General features: G+C 42.2%; 1 protein-coding gene and 1 pseudogene across 9 annotated transcripts in view; both read left to right on the forward strand.

Moving 5' to 3' along the window:
* The window catches only part of Dlgap1 (DLG associated protein 1), an 869,320-nt gene that overhangs the window by 386,811 nt on the left and 458,871 nt on the right, over positions 1-23,638 (forward strand). The gene's annotated exons all lie outside the window — the stretch shown is intronic.
* Positions 733-22,219, forward strand: LOC134480623 (dephospho-CoA kinase domain-containing protein-like; annotated as a pseudogene).

A 23,638-nucleotide genomic window follows, 5' to 3' on the forward strand; every position in this document is an offset into this window, starting at 1 on the left:
GCTTATCTTTTGTCATTCTTCTGGAGCAGGTGACATACCAGGCTATCCTATAAGCATGAATCTTTTTTGTAAAAACAGACAATAACAAGAAGAAGCATTTCTAAGACTCTGGGAAGCTCTGTATACTCCCCTTGGGTCCTTATAAAGTGCACAGAATCTCCTGGTATCAATAATAAGGCTTCTTTTTTCCTTCAATCACTAAAATTACTCTCACTGCATCAATCTCGGTTTCTTTTCCATAAAATGAAAATAAAATTGACCTTGTATGTACCATACAGCTAGGTTCTGAATATAAAAATAGCATCTCTGAATAACAGGATTTATATGTTGTAAAAGTCATACAAGCCTAAAAAGTTGTTGTGTAGATATTCTTATAATTTTAATACACTTTACAGGATAGTGTTTTCCATTAAAAAAAAGAAAGTTGGAAATATTAGCTTTTTGGACTCCACAGAAGGTAGCCATATTTGCAAAGAAATAGGTGAAGACAGAATCTATAGGAACTACACAGAATCATCTTCTCCCAAAGTGTGCTGGAAAACTATTGTACTTTATAGTAATTGCCTGTATCTATCTCTTCTTCTAGAACATACATTAGACCTATCTTATGAAACATGTATCTCTAGTAGTCAATGAAAAGTAAATAAATAATAAATAAATAGAAATGGTAGAGGGAGGGAGAGGGGGAAAGAAGGAGGGGGGGAAGGAGGGAGGGAGGGAGGGAAGGGCAGATGGATGGATCAATGGATGGACAGACGAATGGATGGATGGACGGACAGACAAATGGATGATGAATGGATGGATAGGTGGACAGACAGATGGATGGATGGACAGGTGGACAGACAGATGGACAGATGGATGGATGGACAAGTGAATGGACAGAATGACGGATGAATGAATGGATGGATAGATGGACAGACAGATGGACGGATGGATGGACAGACAGATGGATGGATGGATCTATGGGCAAACAGACAGATGGATAGATGGATGAACAGATGGACAGACAGGTGAGCAGGATTCCCTTATAGTTTATATTGACTGTCAACAGGATCTAGAATAACCTTGGAAGTAAATCTCTGAACGCATCTGAAAGAGTTTTTATTTCACTTCAGTTGAGGTGGGACCCATTATAAATGTGTGCAAACTATTCATCCCACAAGCTGGGTTTCTAAACTGAACAAAAAGGCGAAACCAAGCTCAGCACGAGCATTCATCTCTCTGCCTCCCAAATCTCAGTTTAGTGTAGCTGACTGATTTGTGCTTTCAGCACCAAGGCTTCTCCACCATGATGGACTGTCTGACCCAAACCAAAACATTCCTTCCTTAAGTTATTTCTGTAAGTTATTTTGATCACATCAGTGAGAAAAATAAACAATACACTCCCATGGATAGTTTTGACTATAGTCTAGAAAACTGCTAAAACCCCAATCGTAGTCCATGACTATCAAAGGAGAACTTGAACTGTATTCAGGGTGAGTACTCAATGAGCTAGCCCAGAAGGCATTCAACATCTAAGGAATCTTATGAGTGGAGTGCTAAAGATGTAAACATTTGAGAGCAAAAGATATACTCACTGAGAGGACTAGGGTAGATACCCCATCTCCCAGAAAAGGGGCTTATCAGCACATCAGAAATAGAATATTCTAAGGAGATGGAGACATGGTCCTGACTTGATGACTTAAAGTCTGCTGGGAATCTAGATTTGCAACACTGTTTTGAGAAAGAGGATGCAGGAGAAGGCTGGACTGATAGGGAAGCTCAGAAGAACAGAGGTTTCGGGCGTGCTAACTAGCAGAAGTAGCTCAGCCGAATGGGAGTAGGAGAAAGGAGGCCATCTGCCTCCTGTTAGGATTGACTCAGGCTAAAAAATATAGTTCATTAGAAATAGCAGAAGATGCTATCTCTGTCTGCAGCCTCTTCTTACTGATGATGACCAACCTTCCAGTATCTGCTGGCATTTGTAGAAAAAATTGTTCTCGTGCCCTCTGCTGGGTGGCTCAGGACTGACCAGTAGAAGCCACAAGTCAGTCATGACTGGTTCTTATCTCCTTCTGTTTCATAATATTCTAAGGTTTATACAACTGTCAAAGAAATGGAAGAAAGAGATCTCCAGTCTATCTAAAGTCTGGCTTTGTGAGTGGGATTGGTTTGACAGACAGGCCCAACAGGATAGATCCCACTTCTGAAAAAAAAAATCTGACAAATTGTGTGCTCCGTGCTTACAATTGTATGTCATGCTGTGAGAAACTCCGAGTCATTTAGAGTCAATATGGTGTAAGAAAAGTATAAAAGGCAAAATTTGAATTTCATTATTTTGAAATGTCAAGAATGGGTTCTGATGGCTTAGATTGGAGTTTCGATTCTTCATCTTAGATCTGAGTGATTATATTCCTCCCAGAATCAGTGCATTTCTTGAAAGTGGCCAAATGAAGGACTTTTACAGTTTCTGTGGCTGATGTACATTTCATTAGTTTTCTGAATCTATTCAGATATGCATCAGACACTGAGAAGAGCAATCTCCTTCTGACTTAAGTAAAAGACTGCTTAGTGTTTGTTCATTCCCTGCTAGGGATTGAACCCAGGGCCTCGTGTATGGTAAACACAAGCTCCATTGCTGAACTATATCCCCATCCCTGACCTATATCCCCATCCCTTGTTTCAGTTGTTATTTGGTTTTGATTATTTAGGGTTGCTTTGGTTTCTGTTTTGAACCAAGTATTCTCTGTGTGACTCAGGCTGGCCTTGAACTTGCCAACCTAGAACTACCTATCTTCCTCCCAGGTTCAGGAAGTGTAAGGATGTGCTACCACGCTGAGCTAAGTGGAAGCCTCTGTGCCTTATAAGCCTTGGTCATATCATAGAACCATTTCATAGTTCTAAAGCAGGTGTGCACACTATGCCAGTGTGGGTGTGTAAACTTAGCCAAGGGTTTCTCCTCAGGCATTATACATTGTGGTTTAAATATGCTTGGTCTAAGGAGTGGCATTATTAAGATGTATGGCTTTGTTGGAGGAAATGTGTCATGGTAGGTGGGGACTCTAAGACCCTCATCCTAGCTGCCTGGAAGCCAGTCTTCTCCTAGAGGCCTAAAGGGGAATGTTTAAAGCTATCAGCTCCTCCTGCCTGGACACTGTCAAGCTTCTGCCTTGAAGATAATGGACTGAACCTCTGGTCCTGAAAGCCAACCCCCATTAAAGGTTGTTCTTATAAGAGTTGCTTTGGTCATGGTGTCTGTTCACATCAGTAAAACCCTAGCTAAAGCATATGTCTTCAGGCAACATTGGGAGAAATGACAGCATTGATAGTCACCAGTCACTGGCACCTACATTACCTGGGAACGTAGTTTCTCACTTTCTCTCAGTGCATAAATCATCTGCATTCTGCTTCATAACTAAATGCCATTGGTTTCATACATGGGAATGTTCTTGCTGGGCGGGAATGTTCTTGCGTCCACTGTTACTGCTCTTGGATGCTCTGCATAAAACTTAGTCGTGAAGCAACAGCATCAGGCAGCACAATTTGTACTCGTAACTCAAGCCTCCACTAAGAGTTATGTGATTCCTTTGCAGATATGGATGCTTTGATAGCCAACAACCATTTTACTCCATTTTTGAGGGGTCTTAAAGCATTTACATCAACAACGGGAATGTCCTTTTGTTGTTGTCTCAAATGAGATGTAAGGAAGATTTGATTTTAATTTTCTCCTGAACCATGACCGTCTTCTGAACCATGTATCCAAAGCACCCACTGACATGCTCCACAAATGTATATAACTGTACTCCTCTCGGGGCATTAAAAAAAGCAGCCTTTTCTCAGTGAATCAGCACTTGCCTGGCACATCTAAGATCCTGGGTTTGATCCCCAGAGCCACAGACAACAGTAAAATAGTTTTGCATGCAAACACTTTGCAAGGATGTACCTCCTTTCGCTGCAAGGCAAGACAGTCCGTGATTGTCACCTTGATTCCTTGACTAGTGCAGATGTAAAATTACGTGATTACTTGCTTATTTTCTTTTCAAGGGCAATTTATCGAGAGATCTCAGTGCATTGTACTAAGCAGGCATGTCAGGAGATAGAGCAGGATGGTACATCAGTACGTAGAGCTGCCTGTGCTCAACTTCAGTCTCAGCGTGCTTCCCAGACATAAGTGTCAGGTGATTATTTACCAGGGTTGATTGTTTCTGATGAGACTCTGAGCCCCGGGCATGCTTTAAATTTTTATTTTTATATCACCAAAGATCAGCAAGCTAAGAGAGATGGCACTGTTTTTAACCTAGGAAGGGCGCGCCTGTTAAGTTGTCGATGCTCATACTCCCTTCAGAGGGTTCTGGTCAAATTTGGCGATGCTGCTATTGAGGTTTGTCCAATATATCATGTGCAGTCTTTAGCTCCACCCATATCTGAACAACTTTAAGACAAACCAGAAGGGTTAATGTTTACAAAAACGAAACTATGGTTTCTGTGTGTCACCACTTGAAAGTAATCAGCTTTTGAGCAATCGTGTTTGGTTGGCTCTTCTGTGTATCAGGTAGACAGACACTAGGTGGCGACATGCAAGCTGCAAAGGCTTCTAGAATCTTCTGATTCTAGGGCTGTAATGTAAATTCGGCTCCTGTGAGGTCGCTGCTATTCTTAGTTACTATTTAACGTATTGCTTGTTTTAAAGCTTAAAAATGTCAGAAGGAATACACTACAATAGTCTTTTAAAGAGAGCCAAAAGGCAGTAAAGTATTCTACGTGGCATAAGCCACCACAGACAGTTTTAATTAACAAGTTTATCGAGCTACCAAATGGGAGAAATGCGATAAACAGAATAGTTTGGATGCCAAAATGTATTTTTATAATGTCATTCGAGACAATTAGATCTCCACTGCCTAGACATTCAGATGTAGGTAAGTGTGCATATTAGAAGCCAGAGATGGAGTACGGTTGTAGGGTACTAAGTGGTTACCAGTTCTGTTCCCGTCACCTTGGACACATTGGAACCCACATTGCTATTGTTAATCCTGCTGCTAGAGATCCAGCCCACATCTCCAACATGCTAGGCCAAGTGCCGAACCACTGATCTAATGAAACTCTTTAAATGGAGTAATTTACCTCAGTAATTATGAAGGGGTCCGTGCAGTGCTTCTTAAGAAAAATCTAAGACAGCTGAGGAACAGCAGACACAATGTGATATACATTGCTACCTCCCAATAGTGTCAACATTGAGACAGAATTGTCTCTTAAAGCAAACACCTGATGCTGACTAAGGGGGGATAAACATGAGTTCTCGTATGAAGGGACATTCACTCACACCTGTAAATGTGTGTTTGCTTTCTATTGCGATATGTTGTTTCCTTGGAAGGGAAAGGAGGCAGTCACAGGCATTGGTTCCCAAACCTGATCAACAGAACTCAACAATGCTAAGAAAGTGTGTGTGGAAGGAGGCAGACAGAATTCTCTGAGGGTCAGCCTGGGATTTTGTATTTACTGCAAGCATGCCTGTTGATGCTCAATGGCTACTTGCATCAGAGTGCTTGCTATATGGTATGGTGGGGGATGTTTCTTGTTCTTTTAAGTTAAAAGTGACCCCATCCTTTTTACTAGAAGCTATGGATGCAGTTCAGAAGGAGACGATTTACTCTTGAATGACAGCCACTATAATTATCCCAAACGAGCATTAGGTGAAGTCATTGGCCCCTCCAGAAATGAAAATCAGTGCTTTCATGAACTGTGTTGTGTGTCAGATTGAATCTTGAGTGACCCACCAAAGGCCCATGTACTGAAGTCTTGGATTCAGTGTGGATCTGTTGAGAGGATGTGGAAACTAAGAAATAGGACTGACTGGGAAGTCTTAAGTCATTGGATTTTGTCCTCAGTGGAGATGGTGGAACAATATGCCCTCTCTCTCTTTTGCTTCCTGTCAGGTGAGCACTTGTGTTCTACTGTGTACTGCCACTATCAATCCATCAATGTTGATTCTTCATAGCCAAAACAGTGGGACTATCAGTCATAGACAGCACTCTCCAAAACTCTAAGTAGCGTGATATTGTAATGATAGGAAGCTAAGTAATACAAGCTGACCACATTAGTTGTTCTTTGTGCTTTCCTGTGTGTGTGTGTGTGTGTGTGTGTGTGTGTGTATGTGTGTGTATGTGTGTGTGTGTGTGTGTGTGGTGTAATCCTGATTCTTTTTTTTTTTTATTAACTTGAGTATTTCTTATATACATTTCGAGTGTTATTCCCTTTCCTGGTATCCGGGCAAACATCCCCCTCCCCCCTCCCCTTCCTTATGGGTGTTCCCCTCCCAACCCTCCCCCCATTGCCGCCCTCCCCCCACCAGTCTAGTTCACTGGGGGTTCAGTCTTAGCAGGACCCAGGGCTTCTCCTTCCACTGGTGCTCTTACTAGGATATTCATTGCTACCTATGAGGTCAGAGTCCAGGGTCAGTCCATGTATAGTCTTTAGGTAGTGGCTTAGTCCCTGGAAGCTCTGGTTGCTTAGCATTGTTGTACATATGGGGTCTCGAGCCCCTTCAAGCTCTTCCAGTTCTTTCTCTGATTCCTTCAACGGGGGTCCTATTCTCAGTTCAGTGGTTTGCTGCTGGCATTCGCCTCTGTGTTTGCTGTATTCTGGCTGTGTCTCTCAGGAGCGATCTACATCCGGCTCCTGTCGGTCTGCACTTCTTTGCTTCATCCATCTTGTCTAATTGGGTGGCTGTATATGTATGGGCCACATGTGGGGCAGGCTCTGAATGGGTGTTCCTTCAGTCTCTGTTTTAATCTTTGCCTCTCTCTTCCCTGCCAAGGGTATACTTGTTCCCCTTTTAAAGAAGGAGTGAAGCATTCACATTTTGATCATCCGTCTTGAGTTTCATTTGTTCTAGGTATCTAGGGTAATTCAAGCATTTGGGCTAATAGCCACTTATCAATGAGTGCATACCATGTATGTCTTTCTGTGGTAATCCTGATTCTTATTTTTAAGGGTTCTACTTTGTCAGAGAAATTAGCAATCTCATTTCTTAGCCTCCATATTTCTTTCCCTTTGAGCAATGTGTCCACTAAATACACTAAATATCATAGATACTAACCTTTTGTTTCCTAGTTTCACTATCTTAATTGAATGAAAGGACTGTCCTACACTGCCAATTTGAATTTAGCACTAGCTTTGTGTTTTAAGTGCACAGTAATGATATTTACCTGCTTGATTATCTGTCCTTAGGAGCATTCATACAATTCATCCAATTTCCCAACTTGGTTTTTACTTGCTAACACTTGAGAAAATCATAAATTGGGAAGCATCTCAACACTAGGCATCTAAACATCACTCCCTCTACGTCTTCTTTCTCTCCTCTATCAATTTTATGCTGTTTGGCCGGCGCTGTTTCTCCATCATCCTTGAAGAGAAAAATAAGCATTTGTGTGGATGTTATAAAACAGACCAGCGGTTCATGAAAGCTTGGTGGGTGTCTCTGCTTTGGCTGATTACATGGAACTGGGAATGCTGCAGTGTCATTGATGAAATGTGTCTGTCTTTCAGAGACAAGACTCAGAGATGAAGGGGAGAAAGTAGAATATGGGTACATCTAAATCCGTCATCGTTTTGAAATCTTTTTAAAAATATTTTTATTGAAAATAGATTCTTCTCTCATACAATACGTACCAACCACAGTTTCCTCCTCGATCCCTCCTACCTCCCCTCTCCTCCACATCCATTCTCTCTTCATTTCCTCTTCAGAAAAGTGGAGGTCTCCAAAAGACAATAGTCAAACAGAATAAAACATGTCCTCCCCTTGGGTAGCCAGGCTGTACTAAATACAGTGTCTAGGTTGCTAGAGAAATTTTAATATGCTAGTATTCATCAGAATACAGAAAGAGATTTGCCCAGAAACCATGGAATTGGTTACTGAGCTTACTCATTCTGCCCTGACTAATTCCTGTTTTAATGTCAGACATTTGATGATTAATTTCAGGTTTGCTATCTTCTATAGTTGCATAAAGTCCAGCCCAGCTGTCTATACAAATGTTCTTCACTGATTAGATTTAATTGTATTCCCTGCACCAATTATAGAAATTATATTTACAATAAATATTTCTAGTACAAATTAAGGATGTATAAATATTGCTATAATAATGAAACTCATGTGCTAAGGTCCACCCTTCCCTCGCCTTCCAGAGTCAAGAGAAAAATTAAAGGCTAGATTTGGGTGGGCAGAGAGATAAACATAGTTTAGTTACTGGAGAATAAAGTGTTATATTTTGTCTAAAAAGACTCCAAGTAATATAAATGAATCTCTTTAAGAGGGGAAAATTATCCTGTGCTCTACCATTCATTCTCAATCATATGTAGTGTTGAAATTCTCTAGATATATAGCTAATAGGAAATTTGAGGAAACACCAAAAATTTGGTACTTCAATACATAAATTGTTTCAGGAAATATTAAGTTGTCTACATTGCTGCAAAGCCAGAATTCATATTCATTTTCTATCACACAATAGCAATGTGTCACAAACTACCACATTGTGACTGTGATGTCTGACTCCATGAGCCAGGAGCCCAGGAAAGTGTGGCCATCTAGCAGAGGGCTGCGATCAAGGTGCCCACTCACCAGGGTTCTTCTATGTGACTTTATATCCTGAAATTCGTTTCCTTTTTAGACATCCCTCAGGATTTTCCCCCAATCATTGGCAGGTGACTCCATCCATCTTTGAAGCCAATCGCCCCAACCTACCCTTCTCTTTTTCTCTTCTAATTTTTAGAGTACATCCTCTTCTAGAGGGGATTATCCTAATTAACATCACCTGACTGGGGACTTCAAACACTCAGTTTCCTCACAGCTGTGCCTGCATTGGTGTTTGATTCAAGAATGAATCGCTAGGAGCCTGGGGCCATCTTCAAGCCTCTTTCTTCTGCAACATCCCATAATATAACCCCCACCAGGGCAGTCTCAATCAGAGATAAATAGAAGGAAATATCCTATTCTATAGAACTTGGAGGAACTTAGAATATCCTAAAGCATTTTACTAAACCGCAAACTTGAAGTTGGTTATGATTTATGGAAATGACAGAGGTTATTACTACCATTAGCCAAAATATTCAGCACATTCTGTTTTTGCAAACCTTCCAAATGACTATCATTGCACATTATAAAACTCAGCAGCCCAAAACTATCCAATCTAGAGTTATGGAAGGAATGGCAAATCTAGAAGAGTACGGTGCATCAGTTATAGAGATATTTAGTTCTGTTGCTCTGCTTGAAAGAAACATGTCCTTGGGAGGAATGCAGATCTCTTCAAGATATTTCTGTGATCCAATGGAAGAAAAGAAATATTTTCCATAAAGATGTTTCTGCCATTGCACATTTGCACCCGAGGCTATAGTTAAGTCAAACAAGGATTCCCAGCGTTCACCCATATTACTGACCTCTTTATATTTTACATGCTCTTTAAAGTGTTAAGTGGTTTTGGTGGTGGTGGTGTTTCTGCTTTTCTGTGTGCTAGGCAAGTGCCCCAACAAGGAGCTGTTTCTCCTGAGTTCCAAAATTATTTTTAAATTCCCAGTAGAGACAAAGAGCAATCAGTCCTTTGTAGGAAGTGGAGATATTTTTCTTTTAAGTACAGTGGAACCAATGCCCTCTCCTTTGCTTTTGGTGGGATATTGTGAAAGGAAAGCTGCAATGTTGTGTGAATAAAAGAGAGGTCAGCTGTCCACCCTTGTTCTTTAGTTCTGTTTTCTCGTGAAAACTATGGTGATCTGAAGATCACTTTTTGGAGAGGAACATCAATATTCAAAGTACTTCTGAGTGAGAAATGGTTCAATTGCAAGAAAACTTCATTTAAAACATGTAGAAGATTCTGTAAGAATGCCATCTTCTGATGTGAGATTCCTGCTGAGTCTTACAACCTTACCTCTGTAACTGTAGACAGAAGAGGCACCCATGTCCTGCCCACGTCATGCCTCTCTACAAGGTGTTCTTAGAGCAGGCACAAGGCAGGAATTCTATCCAGCAGACATTAACTCTGAGTTACCAGCAACATATCCTTGTCATGTTAAGGGAGAAAGAAAAGCACTTCCTCTTGAAGTCACCTAACCAAGAGAGTCCAGTTTTTTAATTCTGTATTACCTCTTTTTCCTACCTTTTGTCCTCTGGTTCATGAGTTTTTATGTGTCCCTGCCTGAAGGTTGCCTTATGAATCTGCCCTTCTGCCTATGTCTTCTGTCTGTTTTGTATTTATGTGAGTTTCTCTGCCTATATGAATGTGTGTGTGTGTGTGTGTGTGTGTGTGTGTGTGTGTGTGCGCGCGCGCGTGCGCACGTGTGAGCGCATCCACATGTGTTTCTGTCTCTGTGTTTCTGTGGATGCTTGTCTGCTGTATGAGTGTATGAGCTGTGTGTATCTTCTTTCCTCTCTAACACAGGACCTCACTCTGTCTTCATGGAAAAGCACAGAAAGCATGATATGAGGAGGGACAGAGAAACAAACCTAACAGAGTTTTACGAAGGATTAAGTCAGTGGCTGCAACTGATCCCACCTGACCCCGACTACAAACATCATTCTTTATTAACCTCTATGCATGATTGGCTGCTCTCACCCTTTGTGGTACATTTTAGGAAGTTGCTTTCCACTTCTATATTTGCTGCTTTGAGAAAATGATATGCATGCATAGTCCAGAGCAGGGGAGAAAACATAATTTAAGACTGCAGTCAGGGCATGGGAGGGTACATAATTTAAGACGATAGCTAAGCATTAGCTTAGGATGTAAACGTTGACTGCACTGGCAGTCCAAGACAAGTAAGGTCTGTTGCTGCATCCCTCTCTTAAGGGCAGCTCAGACTAGTTGAGTGCACAGTAGAATAGCAGCCAAGTCAGACAGTTTGGGTGCACAGTAGGATGCCAGTCAGGTCAGGCTGTTTGGGTGCACAACAGGATAATAGTCATAAGTCTTACGTGACCTCAGGACATATTATTAACTCTGCCTGTGAGGTCCAGCAAGAGTTCCAGTCTCTTAGAATGTTAGAGGAATTTTCAGAATATTGTATTGCTGCAGCAAGGCAACCCTCCTAATCAAACATTCCCCAGATGGGTAGAGGACTAAGAGATATATCACAATGTGACAATAATGAGAACAGCTAGCATCTTCACAAAACCCTGCTCGTCTCCAAAATGAGCCATTAGATTAGCAAGCCACAGAGAGGCAGAAGGTGTTCTCTACAGATGATTCTTCCGTCCACCACAAAGGGGGAAAGTCCATTTCCATCTGGGCCTGAGGATAAAGTGAATCAGTTAACTGGAGAAAAGCACTCAGATTTACCTAATATGAATTTTAAATAACATGTAACCCTCACAGGGGAAATAAAGAGCCTTATCCTCCCCCCAAAACAAAACCAAAAACCCCTAAATTTGGATTAAAAGTACTCACTTGTGAAACACGGCCAGACAAAGGGGCTGGAGCTGGGGTGTTTAATGGAGGGAGAAAAGGTCACAGGGAAATGGTGAGTAAGCAGGCTGCTGTGCCCTTTGGCTTCTTGCACTCTGACTCCCTCTCTTGAGGACAGGAGTGCTACACCTTCCTACAGGAAGGTATCACACACAGGGGCTTTCCGTGAGTGGCTTTAAGAGGCGTAAAGCACCTTCCTCTCAGACTTGTCTGCATCCTTCCCTTCTTACAAACACTGAATTACAAGTCACATATCTATCTGTACACGGAGGGAGGATCTCCGGGGATGGGGGTGAAAGCGGGTGGATCTCTTTCTGTACCTTATAAGGAGGTACCTTACTTACCTAATGGAAATGTGGGTGCCATCTCTATTCTTGTTTCCTACTCCAGTAGGACTCTGAGGGTTGTGATTATCCTTTGTTTTTTTAACTTACTTATTTATTCACTTTACATCCTGATTGTTGTCCTCCTACAAGTCTACGCCTTACATAGTCCCTCCTCCCATCCCCCACCCTCTGCTCCTCTGCGAGGATGGAGGCCCTCCTGGGTATCCCCACAAAAGCCAACAGCTACTGCTTACTTCACAGCAATGTAACTTCTCTAATATATACCTACTTCAATCCTTACAGCTCCATTTGAAGCAGTAGTGTTCTTGTCTCGTAACAAAAACAGAGGCACAGAGAAGTTAAAGAACCTTCCAGTGTCACACAGATGGAAAATGGTAGATTAAAGTTAGAGCCAAGAAAACTCTGAGCATCGGTGCTAAGCATCTTCCAAGGTCACAGGTTTGCTCACACTTGCTGTGAGCTCATCATAGCCTGACCCAGGTCCACAGAGCTGGTAATGGTGAGAATAGCCAGACTGAATCCACAGAGCTGGTAATGGTGAGAATAGCCAGACTGAATCCACAGAGCTGGCAATTATGTCAATACCCAAAGAGTCCACAGAACTGCTAAGGATGAAAATAACCAGAAGTGCATTTCCTTTTGGCTCTGACTCCTTTGCTATGGATCTTTGACTATGTTCTATGTTTTCTCAGCATTCACTTAATTGGGCAATTAAAAATTAAAAGTCTGCCCTGAATCAGAAGTCTTTAACTAAAAAGCTATTGTCTAGACCTAGGAGAAGCAGGTAACACAAACAAAAGTACTTTTCCAGACTTTTGTTAACCTTCTCTGTTAATGTGATGTTGACACAAAGTTGACTGCTTGACTAGTCATTACCACTGTTTGCAATGTTGCAAAGAATTTCATCAAAGTATCTTCTTAATCCTATGAGATTCAGTGGGGTAAAGACACAAAATAACATCAGGATTTAAAATGTCAATTCCTCTCACCTTTCCATTGCTTTTTTGTATATTAACTAAGACTGGAACAAAGAAGTGATTAAGTTATGACTGTATTGACTACATTTCTTGTTTGTTTGACCAAATCTCTGGCAAGAAGTAACTTAAAGGAGAAAGTGTTTAGTTGGAGTCATGGTTTGAGTCTATCAGATCAAGGAAAGGCATGGTGGCATATGATTCCAACGAAAGTAATGAGAGTGTGGCACCTCTTGCTCACTTCAGAGAGTGTGTCCAGCCAGAAGTGGATCAAATATACTCCATCTCTCGCTTCAACCCTATACACTACATCCATCTCCTAAGACAAAGGCAGTATGTTCTAGACAAGGGATTAGGGAGTGGAAGAGATTTAAGGAATTTCCAGGGAGAAAGTGAGAGATCCATGAGGTAAGAGAGCATCAGGTCATCTCTGTCAAATCCTCTTCCCACAAGGACTCATGGCTGAAAAGGCAGCAGAAAGATTGGGAGATCTAAAGAGAATAAACACCTGTTTTGAAGGAGTGCTTGCCGTGTTGGATGTCAGCACCATCGCTCACAGACACTCAAAGAAGCTAGGGCTGCATGCAGAAGACCTGAGCAAGATCCAGCCAGCTGAGGTTGAAGCACAAGTGGAGGAGGGGTTTACAAGGGTCCCCCTCTACCTAAAAAGCTGTTAGTGGATGATAGCTGCTGAAGGAGGGAGAGTCCCGTTAGTTTGTTGGTTGTTTGTTTGTTTGGTTGGTTGGTTGGTTGGTTGGTTGGTTGATTGGTTGGTTGGTTGGTTGGTTTGAAGGATAAGGGATATGCTCCAATTGATGGCCCATGCCCATGAACATACAAGTAGCACCAGGTAGAATGAGTGACTGGAGAAAGACAGGTAGGAGAGGGGGTGACATTGGGAGGGAAAGATGGTGGGGAGAATAGGGACAGAGATAGAAGGAGGAGAAAGAGGTTCTCAAACAGTTTTTTAAAAGAAAGCAGAGGAAGAAAGGGGCTGGCCAGAGTGGGGTGAGGGGAATAGAGGGGAGCAGGAGGAACGGAGAGGGGTGACTGGGGAGGGAGCAATTGAGAGCAAGGTATAATGACACGTGTGTATAAAAATGCCATAACTAACTCCCTGATTCTGTACTACTGTAAAAAAAATAGTGATTTTTAAAAGGGCAGTGTTGTGTCAGGCTGCCCATATCAAGGAGGAAGTGCTGGAGTTTGCACCGGGTTTGCAGGAGGAAGCACGGACAGCTGGACAGCGCCGTTTACTGAGGAGTACTCACACTTACAGGCTTTTTATTTTCATGGTGAATTCTTTATTTTTAAATGTTTTTCCATATAAGGACTTGCAGGGTTTTTTAGTATTAGATATTTTATGTATTTACATTTCAAATGTTAATTTGAATGCACATGTTTTAAAAAGGAAATCTCAAACTTAAATGGGCTGTAAATATTTGGGGAATATGGAAAATCTCCGGTTTAAAAAGAAAAGGAAAGAAGTGTGTGTTTCGTGCTTCTGTCCAGTCATGTGAAAATTCAGTCTCTCTGTTTTAGGAAAGGGGGTTGCAGTGAAATGTCCCCCACGATTTCTCCCAATGGCTGACCTTCATGTCTGCTGTGCTTTTGCACCAAGACTGATTGTCACACCCTCGGCACACCTGGCTCCCATTAGGAAACATGTGTTTCTCATAGATGCTTGCATCAACAGCCAGCTGCTTCCCTCCTAGTATATCTCCATATCGAGGGCTTGGTTTGCCCTGCAGTGTTTAATCTGCTTAATAAAAATGTTTGAGAAGCTGTCACAGTGTCAGCTGTGGTGACCCATGCCAGAAATCCCAGCACTTGGAGGGAGAGGCAGGAAGCTTGGACTTAAAGGACAACTCCGTCCCAAGCATCTTCTGCTCCCGCTAAAAGAAGTCATAGGATTTTCAAATAAAACTGCTACTGTAAGGGATATCTGGCCTGCTCTTCCGTAACTGAGAAACAAGTAACCGATTTAACCATTTCCAAGCAGCCTGTCTACGGCACCAAAAAAGTGGGCAGGTGAATTGTGAACATCGAGTCCGTCATCACCAAACCTAGACTGGTGGTACATGTGGGACCTCTCAGATGCTGCAGAACCAAGCTCAGGGTGCTGGAATGGAAGCAGCGGGCAGATTGTGATTGAGCTGAAAAGACTTTGTTGTTCCTTATTAAAACAAAGAGAAAGCAGCTCCCTAGCCAGAAACCATTTAGCAGCCAATATGATGTCAAGAGAGTAGGTGTCTGGGTGGCAGCCTGAAAGGTTTGCAAGTGCAGTAAGTGGTAATTTCCTGGTGTTCTGGGTCCAACAGATTTATTTCTGGAGCCCAAACCCTACTGAAGTGAGTCTTTATTGCCCCCTTCACCTAAAATGTCATTTTCTGGGGAGTCCATAGATGACTGGTATTTTTTCTTCCCAAATCCAACCTTAGGTTTTTTTTTTTTAATTTTTTCTTACTTATTCACTTTACGTCCCACTCATTGGCCCCCTGTCACCCATCCCAAGATCCTTCCCGCCCACCCCCTCCACTTCTCCTCTGGGTGGGTATCTCCACCACTCTGGCACTTCGAGTCTCTGCAAAGCTAGGTGCTTCCCCTCCCACTGAGGCCAGATAAGGCAGTCCAGCTAGAAGAACATATTCCATATAAACGGGACAGCTTTTGGGATAGGCCCCGCTCCAGTTGTTCAGGACCCACATGAAGACCAAACTGTACATCTGCTACATATGAGCTGGGAGGCCTACATCCAGCTTGGGCATGTTCTTTGGTTGGTGTTTCAGACCCCAGCAGGCATTTTCAAATTCATTTTTTTTCTGTACACTCTTCTGTAATGTGAAACATTCCTCACATCTCAGAACACATAACTGATTTTTCTTCTTGGCATGCCATTAAGTCTAGGACTGTATAACCTGAGGGTTTGCGAGCACTCTTTTCTGCGTAGTTATAAAGAGAGTATATTTTAATCCAATATCTGAGAAAGGCCATCAGAAGTGTGTATAGGTAGCAGAAATAATCTCCTTCTGATTGAGTTCTGTAAATCCTAGGCACACTGTTGAGTGCAGCTAATTGGGCCCTATGAGATGATTCTGCAAGGTCACCAAAGGTAGGTGACGTGAGCAACATGTGACAGTCAAGACAGAAATCGCTGTGAAGTGTGAACCGTTGTTCTGTAAGTGAGCCTTGTTCACGGAAGTTAGACATCACAAAATGTTGCTGTGGAAGATGTGCAATGGACGCATGAATGACAACATGGATAGTATCACTGGAAATAATTCAAGGCAGAGAAGAGAGACAAACAGTCGAGCAATGAGAAGGAAGGTACGGTTCATCCAGAAAGAGAAGCCCTAGTGTGTGATGCAGGGTGGAGGGCTCGGTTAACAAAGCACTGTGGACTTAGAAGCATTTTCAACATTTTTCTATAAAAATGAGAAATGTTTGAAGAGATGTGTGATTTAATGTAATGTAAACATTATATAATCTATATGCATTGAAGCATTGACTCTTAGTTACCTTATTAATGCATAAAAATCTTACGTGTTGGGAATCGGTTAAAATGTAATTTAAATGCTAAAAGTTAAATGCTTAACTTTATGGGACTCATCATGTTAGCCTCTCCTCACTGGAAGAAATAGTGGAACTAAGTCAGTCTTTGAGGAGGGAAGGTCTCCGTTCACTCACACTTGAGGAATTTTCAATCCATGCGTGTTTCCCCTTGTTGCCTTGAGCCTAAGGCAGCACAGCACAGATGGGGAAAACACAGACTGGGTGCACCTGCTCATAGCATCCAGGAACTATAAATAAAAGGAGGAAGAACCCTAGTACCCCTTCCTTGGAGACCCCCAATGGTCCAAACTTCTTTCCACTTGACTATACCATCTAAAGATGCCGCCACCATCCAATCAGAGCCACAGGCTGCAAACTGCTCCCTCCTTCAGCACATGGAACTTTAGAAAATGTTCCAGAATTGAACTGCAGCCCTCACATGAATGGCCATGCTGAAAATGTCACAGCTAAGGTTTACTCTGATTGCAGGGGTCCTTCCCTGTGGCTTTAATCTTAATTTAGGAAGACTATTTCTATCTGATAATTTATGTATCTAAAGCTTGTTTAAGTCATGTCCACTTACAGAAGCACAAAAATACTCAGTTTTGTAAATTTCTTTTAAAACCTAATAAAAATAGGATAACTTTCTTTAGGTAAGCACAGAAAGTTGCCTGTCTGAGGGAGATTGTCTTTGTTTCTCAGCCCATCTCCTTTTTCCTTCTCCAGTTTTGCTCACACACTCATATGTTGTAATTGGCAAGAAGTTCTCCCCAGCTTTAAAGCCTATGTTCTGCCTTTAATATGCATGCTCTGCTCCTAGTAAAATTTTAAAAAATTAAGTAACCTAAAATAAAGGGACTAACAGAACATTGAATTTCTCTGGACTCCTTTGATGGTCTTTATAAGCTCAGCCCAGAGAGTGGCCCTTTTAGAAGGTGTGGCCCTGTTAGAGTAAGTATGGCTTTGTTGGAGTGGGTGTGTCACTGTGGGCATGGGCTTTAAGACCCTCATTCTAGCAGTCTGGAGGTCAGTATTCTGCTAGCAGCCTTCAGATGAAGGTGTAGAACTCTCAGCTCCTCCTGCGCCATGCCTGCCTGGATGCTGCCATGCTTCTGCCTGGATGATAATGGACTGAACCTCTGAACCTGTAAGCCAACCCCAATAAAATGTTGTCCTTTATAAGACTTTCGTTGGTCACGGTGTCTGTTCAGAGCAGTAAAACCCTAATACAATTCCTTTGTGATTGGCATAAACTGGCGTGTTGGTAACTGGATCCTGGAAGTAGGACTCACATTTTCTGTACTGAAGCCACAACTGTCTAGTTCCAGCTCTGCTCTCTACGTACTGTGCAGCTCACTTGGCCAGAGAGCTGCTGTGCTACCACAGGCTGGAGCCTTAAGAACTATGTGGCAGATGAAAAGGACTCTCCCTAATTATATAGAATCCAAATTCTGTAACTTCAGTGAAGCTGACCGAAGAAGAGACATTTATTAATATATCAAGTCCATCTGTAAGACAGAGAAGAACATTTGGACATCAGAAGAGTGTACACAGAACTGGTGGCATGAGAATGGCTGGACAGTACAATAGGCAGAGCCTGGGAATCTCCCGAAGCATCTAGGGATGGAGGAAGCTTCCAGAGAAGCTGCCAACTGAGTTTAAGAGAGTAGAGGATGGGGTGAAGTCCTAAAGTGTGATTTTTCACATGCTAATCCCAAGTCCTCTCAAAACTCTTACCAAATAAATTCTTCAGAAGCTCAAAGTTATGAACATAAAATCTCCATGTACTTTTCCCCAGCCCTTAATTGCACAATTGAAAGAGTATATTTTCCACAGTGTATAAAAGTCAATGAACCAGTCCTACATGGCTTGGAAATACTATTTCCATTGGGTGGGTAACTGTGTCAGCCTGGCTCTGAGACATAGGACAAAGGGTCCAAATGGTCAGATAAACTAGGGTTTCCAAAACCACTTGCAGGTCTTCATCTGGGAGCTCGAGACCTAGAAGTTGAGTTCATATCCCTCAATACTATCCCAACCCTTTATTTTATTCAGTAAAACTCTTAAGTTGTAAAAACATACTGTCATACAGCTGCCTACTGTCAGAACCCAAACCAGAATGTAGTCTCTTGCTCTTAGTCTTTCTCACACATGATTTTGACACTGTGGGAGAAGGGTTGTAAGTGGAGGGGGTTGGAGGAATTTAAGGCTGTATTCTCTGTTGAACTAGAGTAAAACATTCTCTAAAAATATCCCAAGTATTTCCCTGGATTCGAAACTGACTCAATTATACTCACCGGATGAATAAAATGTGACATAGAAAAGCTGTTTTTAATTTATGAGTATGGATTCTTGTCTGCATGTCCATTTGTGTACCACACACATGCCTGGTGCCCACAGGTATCATGAGAGCATCAAGCCTATGTGCAGAGAGACAGACAGTAAGCCCTGTGGAGATCGGACTAGCAACCGAGGCTGAGACCAAGGTTGAGCCTTTTGTAAGACCCCAAAGTGGCCCTACATCAGGAGCGCCACCCACAGAGCACAGATCGACAAAGTGACCGCTGCAATGGCATGAGGGTATAAGGGTTTTAATCCATGTACGTGGGGTTGCTCATCCACACAGGAAGAGGCAACCCCGAACCCAAAAAGCACACAACTTGTATTCATTACAGAGGGCAGACTTCAGCAACAGGGTTAGCTGGCTCATTCTCATTGGTGGACAAAGGATCTTGTCAGGTATTGGCTGGCCTGCTCAAGGAGCTGTTCTTGGCTCAATTAGTCACTTTCCTCATCCAGCCCCACACCTGACCTTGGTAAATCACTGGGAAAAGGCTAAGTTGGCACGTCCCTTAGGAGGGGGGGTGAACTTGGTGGTCGAGCAGGGTCAGGATGACATCTTGCAGTTGTTCTCGGAATTTACCTCAGGGAGGGGTAATGGGATCAGTTGTTATTGTGTTGTCTTAATTAGCTTAGTCAGAATTGCCTCAATATCTTGATCACCAAAACTTCGTCATAACATTAGGCATCCTGACCTCAGATGTATCTCTCAGAAAGGTCACCAGCTTGTCATAGGCATCCTGTCCACCAGATGTATTTCTCAAAACCTTGTTTTTACAGCTTTGTGTTTCACATCTATGAAACTTTATTTCTTCAAGCCCCAGTCCTTCTACCCTGGTAGAGCAACTGATTGGCAAGTGTGCCCACTATCTGGTGCTTCCTGGCTCCTAGTCTGCCAATCTCCTCTCTCCCCTGGGAAGATATTTCTAGAGGGCCTAATGGGAGGTGTGGCCTCAGGCAAGAGCTCTGCCGTTCAGGTGTTCCAAGAGCTGGCTTGTGCTGTGACTGATGCGGACGCCACTGCCTAGCTCATCATTCAGCCTGGATGTCATGCTTGCCGATGTATCGTAGATGCCTTTGATACTGAAGTCTTGCTGGAGAATGGCAACATTAACCAAAAGGTCCTTGGAGACCTGATCTTCAACCAGCATGACCATCAGTAGCTACTTAACTCCATCACCCACCCAGAGGTCTGTGAGGAAGTGATGGAGGAGATCACCAAGGTACTACTACCATGTGATTCTGGTCATCCTCCTCCTTTTTGAGACCAAGGACCTGCTCAGGTACATGAAGGACATAATGGTGGTATACTCCAACCAAGACATACAACTGGCATGGAACAACCTAAACCAAGAGGACACATAGGCTCCTTATAAATTTATCCTTATAAATGCTCAGCTGCCCCAGAAGGACAAGGCCTACATGGCCAACTGTGTTCCAGAGAACTTAGGGTGAGTGGCACCTCCCCAGGCACCAGGTCATCCTCTTGCATGCTATGCTGGAACACTCCATGGAGTACCTGACACTGAGGCTCAGACTCCCAGTGGACATCGTCAGCCTCCTCTACTGGCTCTCCCATTTCCCTCTACCTTCACCCTAGCTGGGCACACCAAGGCAGCAAGCCATAGGCCTCCTTATCCTTAGAGACCCAAGTCAGGTACTATGCTTCAGCACTACATTCACTCTGATTCTGGAACTGGCCTCTGTGATAGGCCAGCTCTGCAGTGTATCTGAGACTCAGAGGGCAAAAAGAAGTCAACCGTTAATACCTCTTTGTGCCCTCCTTCCCCTAATACCACCTATAGAACAGCATGAGAGGAAAAGGTCTCTGTGACCCTACCCATAGCTACCACTATGTGGAGACGGTGTCTTGGCCATGAGCCTTCTCAGAGCACCTACCCCATCATGACTATAGCCTCTCTAATGGACCACACAAATCCTTCTAGACTGAAGGGCTTCTCCTTCAATCAGATCTGTCTCCTGGGTTGAAGCCTTTTGCTGTAGTGCAGTGTAGGTCCTCTCTAGGGGATGCTGCTGCTTGGCTGTGGTTAGGCTAGGCCAGGGCTCTTGGAAAGATGTATCTTCTAAAGGGACTTTATTCCCATTCACCACTATTTTCCACTCTGCCTCTGAGTCCTGTGTTCTTGGTATTGCCTTGGACGTATGCTATCTTACTTCTGTGTTTTCCCCTAGATCTTCCCAGCCCTGAAGTATATATCCCTGACTGCCCCTTGTCACGCACAAGCATCCCAAGCTGAGTTAGGTGCTCTAAATATCACCCTCCTGTACTTTTTCTTAACCCAAGGTAAGACAATCATCAAGATGCATATTTCTAGATAGCAGGGCTGACTTTGCTCTGTGCCGTAGTATGCTACAGCCTGTTCTCCCCAGTGCTCAATATATTAAAGTAGTCTTGAAGAAAAAAAAAGATAGAAAAGATTTTTTTCAAGCTCAATAATAGAAAATTACTTTAATGCAGCATAAACAAGAAAGCAAACTATAAGCAGATATATATATATATATATATATTGCTTTGTTAGTGACATTTTTTCTTCAATAGAAGCAAATCTATGTCTTTTACAAGCACTTAATTGTCCGTGACAAATATGCCTTGACAATAATAAGGAAGATCTATGTTTCCTTCATGTAATATCTTTAACTTCATAACCATGTTCTAAAGTTATTAATCACAAAAGTGTAGTATTAGAATGGGAAGAGAGGGGGGAGATGTTAAAAGGACCACTGGATCTCTGCTTACTGTCCTTTTCAAACGCTGTTTGTACTATTCCCTTTTGCCTTTAAGAATGAGGCAGGAGGGAAATGTGTATCTAAGTCAATAGTTATTTTTTTGCAATTAGGCCACCACCATAGTCATGTGCACTTTAATCGTGGTCATGCTACCTGACAACAGAAGAATCCTGTTTGTTTAAACAGTGGGAGAATTGCGGTGCAATGCACAGCCTAGCACTGAGGGTGAAGGTCGAAGCATTTGAAAGTTGACCATCTCTGTGATGCTACATTTATCAGTCACAGCATACTGATTGCTTAGATGGTTCCCCATTGTGACAGAGACCACAGTAACAACAATATAGACTCAGCGGCTCTCACCAAGCAAGTGCATTAGCGAGGGTAGATTCCTTGACAAAAGTAGTCAAAGTAATGTTTTCTCAGAGCACTGATCATTTGTCCCTAAAGTTATCCTGAAGGTATCAAAGTATTGCCCCTCTTGAGGATTATAAAACCAATATGTAAAACTGAAAGTCTTTTCAAAAGCTGCCTCAACTGACAGCTGCATTCAGGAATATTTTAAGGCACACTTCTGCTTAGACTAAGGCAACAAAATTGGTAAGTTATACTACTGACTTATACTTTTATGCTCTAGTGTGATTTTTATATAACTAAATATATCTTGACTTTAACTAATTCATGGTAAGTAATACATGAGACATGGTTTGTGGCTATGGAGTGAGGGTAGCTCAATGGTATCTATTTGCCCAGCACCACCAGACACACACACACACACACACACACACACACACACACACACACACACACAAGCTAATATTCCATATTAATCAGAAAAGTGCAAAATAAGAAAAATACTTTTTTACCCAAAGGACTAAGGGGAAAGATCCAATTTTGGCAATAAAAATATGTATGCAAGAACCTTAGTACCACAGGAGTCTCTCGGTAGGAGAAAATTGAAGAATGTAGAGCACACTGTTTTGTGGAGCCCTCTGCAGTTTCTGAAAAACATGTGTACAGTATGTTTCCTAGACTCAGAAGATTGTAAAGAGAGTGGTTTGGTGTGCCAAACTTGCTTCTAAGATTTATAGCCTAGAGATATCTCAGCTTTACCTGTAATGATTAAATATTTTATAAATGATGGAATTAAGAATATATATGAACTTTAAGAAGCAGAGAAAGAATAGTGAAAGGCTGGGCAGTACTATGCGTGTACTTTCCAATTTAATAATGTATGGTGTTCACCAAGGCTTGCTTTACTTGTTTCCCTTAATACCTGCACTTGGGAAGAATGTTGAATTCATCTACTCCAATACCCTTGTAGAGTTTAAGAGCCTTGATTCACAGACACACTCAGCCTTTCTCTCACGAACAAAATGTATTTTCTTCTATTAAATGCCAAGTAAGTTCCAGCCATTCCAGATCGACCTAAGAGGCATCCAGAATCTTGTAGACAGAGGACGGAGAAAGAGGCTCACACCTTAATGTGACCTCTCACAGGGAATCATGGGAATAGAAGGGCTCAGAATCCACCACCCTCCCCTGGCTGCCTGGTCACTCTAACTCTATTCTGTAAGCCGTAGACTTTTGATTTCTAAGTGACTTATTTCCAGGCAGAAGGACATACATGCGACTTTCTGTATGTGACTCAGCTCTGCCATGAAAGGCCTCAATGAATGGCCCCTACTTAATTCCAAACGCTACAGACTGATTCAACTTTTTGATGCAGGTCAGTCTATCTTGACTGCTTTCAAATGCAAAGCAATATGGTTCTAGTCACTCAGCACCTTCCTTTCTTTTGTTCAGCAATTCAGAAGAAAATCTAAAGTCAATGTGTGCTTGCTACCCTGTTCCCCGAAGGTGCCTATGAACTCCTCAGGACATTAGTAGTTAGACTAAGAAAAAGAAAATGACAGGTGTCGGAATAGTATCAGGGAAAGCTCCACTAAGTCTCATCAAATCATTCATTGCTCTACATAAATTTTCAGAGCTTTTAATTAAGTGGTGTATTTTGACTCTTCAAATGTTATACTTCATGTCCATTTGTTCGTGAATGGAACAGCTCCTCACCTGAAGAGCTGGAGAGAAAAATCTTTCAGTTGCAAGTCTGAAACATTTTCCATCTGAAGCAAAGTGTCTTGAGTTATGTTTGATAAACTATCACTTATGTACCATGATCAATATTTTGTTCTGGTACTTTATCCCTTATAATATTTAATTTCAAAATGTAAAAACACAGAAAATGAATCATTGTATG

The sequence above is a fragment of the Rattus norvegicus genome, chromosome 9, assembly GCF_036323735.1.
Source record: "Rattus norvegicus strain BN/NHsdMcwi chromosome 9, GRCr8, whole genome shotgun sequence".
Lineage (NCBI taxonomy): Eukaryota > Metazoa > Chordata > Mammalia > Rodentia > Muridae > Rattus > Rattus norvegicus.